Genomic DNA, 4,032 nt, shown 5'->3' with positions numbered 1-4,032 from the left:
TTGTAGAAGTCCACAAGTGTAGGTATTGATGGCTATTTAATCTGATAATCAGTAATTTCTGCTCGCACATTATTTTTTAATTGATGTCCCAACTCAAGGAAGAAGTCCCAGGGGTGGTTCTGGGGGGCAAGGGGAGGCGGCAGTGATGCAGTTGAAGACCTCTTTGATTCTTGCCCATACTTGAATGCCAACTGCCTGGCAGCGGCAGGAGTATTTCTGTTCAGGCAGCAGTAAGGGAGTCGGTTTGACTTCATGGCTCATTATAAACTACCTGAATGTTGCTAAGCTCTCTTCACTCCACAGGTGTTAACGACCCCCTCTCTCCTTTATAATTGTCTTGATGTTCCAGTATTCAAGCTATCCTTTCTTTTTCAGTTTTGCTGTCTGTTAGCCATTCCTGGTAATGTCACTCTTTTATTTCACAGCCCTGCAGACACTAAAACCTTAACTCAGGTGTGGTAATATTAACTCACGTGTACAAATGACTGACAGCGAAGTATTGGAGGCACTGAATTTTGTTTTATGATGTGAACAAGAAGTGTACATTTAACTATAAATACTATGGAACTAATGAAACACTATCTTTTGACCAATTTTGCGAGTTTGTTGTGTTTTTTAAAACTCGATATACAGTAAAAGCTCTGTTATCCGGCATCCCCCGGGAATGGGGGATGCCGGATAACAAAATATGCCAGTTAGTTGTGTGGCCCGGGCCGCCGCTTCTCCTGCCGCATCTGGGGTGTCCCTCCACCCCTCCCACAGTATCGCTGCCCCTCCTGCGGGCCCTGTGGGCCCTGCGAGACAGGGAGGTGGTCCCCGCACATCCCCTCGCATCCTGTTATGCCCCTGGGCCGTGGGGGCTCGGCAGCACAGGCTGCTTTGCCCCGGGCTGTGGGGGCTTGGAGACACCATAAGTACCACAGTGGGCACTTCCAGTTTCACTTTATCTTACAAGCTGGCATGCTGGTTAATTGAGCATGTTGGCTTGTAAGATGCTAGTTACCGGAGCTTTTACTGTACAATGTAGCAAATTAATGCACATTCAAATAAATTTATATTTGTTTTTGCTTGGATCTTTAACTCACTTAGGATTTGGATGATGGGATCGAATGTAGGTTTAGCAGATTTGTGGATGACACCGAGTTGGGTGGAATTGTAGATACTCCAGAGGGCAAGCCTAGGATCCAGAATGACCTGAATAGGTTGGCTGGGATGATCTAGTTGGGGATGGTCCTGCTTTGAGCAGGGGATTGAACTAGAGGACCTCCTAAGATCACTTCCAACCCTAATTTTCTGTGATTCTATGATTGATTTTATGATTGGAGAAATGGTCCACAATCAACCAAATGAGATTCAGCAAGGACAAGTGCAAAGTCCTGCACTTGGGTTGGAATCACTGCATGCACAAATACAGACTGTGGAAGAACTGGCTGGTTGCAGCACAGCAGAGAAGGACCTGGGGGTTACGGTGGGCCATAAGTTGAATATGAATCAACAGTGTGCTTTTGTTGCAGAAAAAGCCAATGGCATCCTGGGGTGTATTAATAGGAATGTCTCTTGCTAATCAAGGAAAGTGATTCTTCCAGTCTATTTAGCTCTAGTGAGAGGCCTCATCAGGAGTGCTATGTCCAGTTTTGGGCCCTGCACTTCAAGAAGGACATGGGCAATTTAGAAACCGTCCACCACAGGGCAACCAAAGCTATCAGAGGCCTGGGAGAAAAGACTTAAAAGGAAAGGCTGAAAGAGCTAGTGTTAATTAGTTTGAAGAAGAGATGACTGAAGGGGCATTTGATAACAGTCTTCAAATACCTGAAGGGTGATTATCAGGGATCCAGGTTGTCTGGTTTTTTTCCCACAGAAAAATGGAGAAAAACATGGGTTTTCCCTTTTACCCAAGAAAAATGCAGGTTTTTCATTTTAACAGAGAAATGGATTTTGCACTTTTGCCAAGAGCTCTCTGCAGGTCGGTAGAGTTCCAGCCTGCAGGGGCCTAGGGGGAGTGGGAGGAGGGCCATCAGCCAGGGGATGCCATGTGCACATACATGCACAAGGCCCCAGGCAGCCTGGAGAGCAGCTCCTGCAGGTAAGTCTGGCAGGAGGGAGTGGGGATTGAGGCCCCCATGGGAGGGAGGGAATGAGTTGCGCAGAGCTAGGGCTAGGAATAGGGCTGCTGCCTAGCCTGTGTGGTGCTTGGGCCCGGGTTGGGAACCCATGACCTCAGGGCCCCAGTGGGGAGTGGGACAGAGCCACGGCCCGCAGGTGGCTCATCCAGAGGGTGAGGGGGGTGAGGCTGGCTCCCTGCTGCTGTGCGCACCCCTAGGGAGGATGGTGGACATGTACCCCCCAGATTTGTGTATAGGGCAAGGGTGGGCTGCCCAGTGCAGTCTCGGGCTCCCCACCCTGCTACCCTCCCCCTGGAGCCTTCACAGTCCAGTGGGCAGGACCCGGAATGGTAGGACAGATTGGGGCTGGGCAGGGAAGCTCTTTGTTGCTGCAAGACCTCCACTGCCCTGCCGAAGGGCCCCAGCCTGGCAGCAGCAGGTGTAGCAGCACAGGGTTGTGTGCCCCTTGTTGCTGCTGGGTGGGCAGGGGGCGCCTCACCAAGGCAGTGCAGGGCTCACAGTGGCAAGGAGCTTCCCCACTTGGCCCCGCTCTGCCCTGCTGTGTGGGCTCCTGCCTGCTGGGCCATGGAGGCCCTGGGGACAGGGAAGCAGGGCAGGGAGCCCCGAGCCCGCAGCAAGCAGCCCAAACCCACTCCTGTCCCACATGCAGATCTGGGGGCGCATGCCCCCCATGTGTCCCCGTGAGTGTGCAGTGGTGGGAGCTGGCTCCTCCCACCTGAGCCTACAGTGGGTGAGCCCGCCTCTCCCCCCTCCAGGCTCTGCTCCAGCAAGCCAGGCTGCCTGTAGGGTAGCTGTGCTCCATGCTTTGCTCTGCCACAGGGGCTGCCACCTCCCATGTGCAGCAGCTGGAGCTTGAGCACTGCTGTGGGGGGCATTGGGCTGTGGACCCTGGTCCCTGGTCCTGTAGTCCTGGCAGCTGGGGCCCCCTCTGGCAGGGCTGGAGAGGGCAAGGGGCTGTGGATAGGGAATGAGGGGCACTGGCAGGGCTGGCGGGCTGTGGCTTGGGAGTGGTGGTCATGGACCTGCATCCTGGTGAGTAAAGGGGGCAGGAGAAGCTCTGATTTTCAATAAAAACCCAAAATCAAACATCAAAATGTATAGGTACATAGAAATGATTGAGGATTTATTTTATTACAGTGACTGAGGCACTGGTAGGCTTCCAAATTTGCCTTAAAATTTTAAATATATCAAGAAAACATTGTGTTCAATTGATACCTATATATAATTGTGGATTTGTGGGGGCTTATCAGAGAGTTTGTGATTTTGAATCAGAATTTGCAATTTCTTAACAGAGAAAACCAGGATCACTGATGATTATAAAGAGGCTGGAGATGGGCTTTTCTCTGTGGCTCTAGGGGGCAGGACTAAGAGTGACCGTCTCAGGCTGCAGCAGGGAAAATGTAGGCTCTTCTGCAGACTAAATCAGCCCAGTTCCCTCAGCCTCTCCTCACAAGCCATATGCCCCAGCCCCCGAACCATTTTCCTTGCTCTCCACTGGATTTTCTCCAATTTGTCCACATCCTTTCTGTAGCGGAGGGGGACACACCCCTCCCCAAAGCTGTACTCCAGATGTGGCCTCCGCAGCACCCACCAGAGCGAACACAGCTCCTACTCGCTGTCCGCTAGGCAGAGCCGGGCTGTCGGAAAAAGAAGGGGAGGCAGCAACACTAACCCACGGAAGAGGCGGGCAGAACAAAGACCCCGCCCCCTGCAGCGCCGTGCGGGGAGGAGAAGGAAGGGCTTCGCATTACGTGAGACCACATCTCCCGCACGATCTGCGGGCGGAAATGACGCATGCCCGGTGGTGACGTAGACGAGGTCATATAACACCTCGGCGTGGGGGAGGGGGGTGAGAGAGGCCGGAAGTGAGCGCGGCGGAGGGGGCGGGGCGGACGGGATTGGGGCGCCC

The sequence above is a fragment of the Alligator sinensis genome, unplaced genomic scaffold (genome assembly GCF_000455745.1).
Source record: "Alligator sinensis unplaced genomic scaffold, ASM45574v1 scaffold983_1, whole genome shotgun sequence".
Lineage (NCBI taxonomy): Eukaryota > Metazoa > Chordata > Crocodylia > Alligatoridae > Alligator > Alligator sinensis.
Note: the sequence above shows the minus strand (reverse complement) of the source record.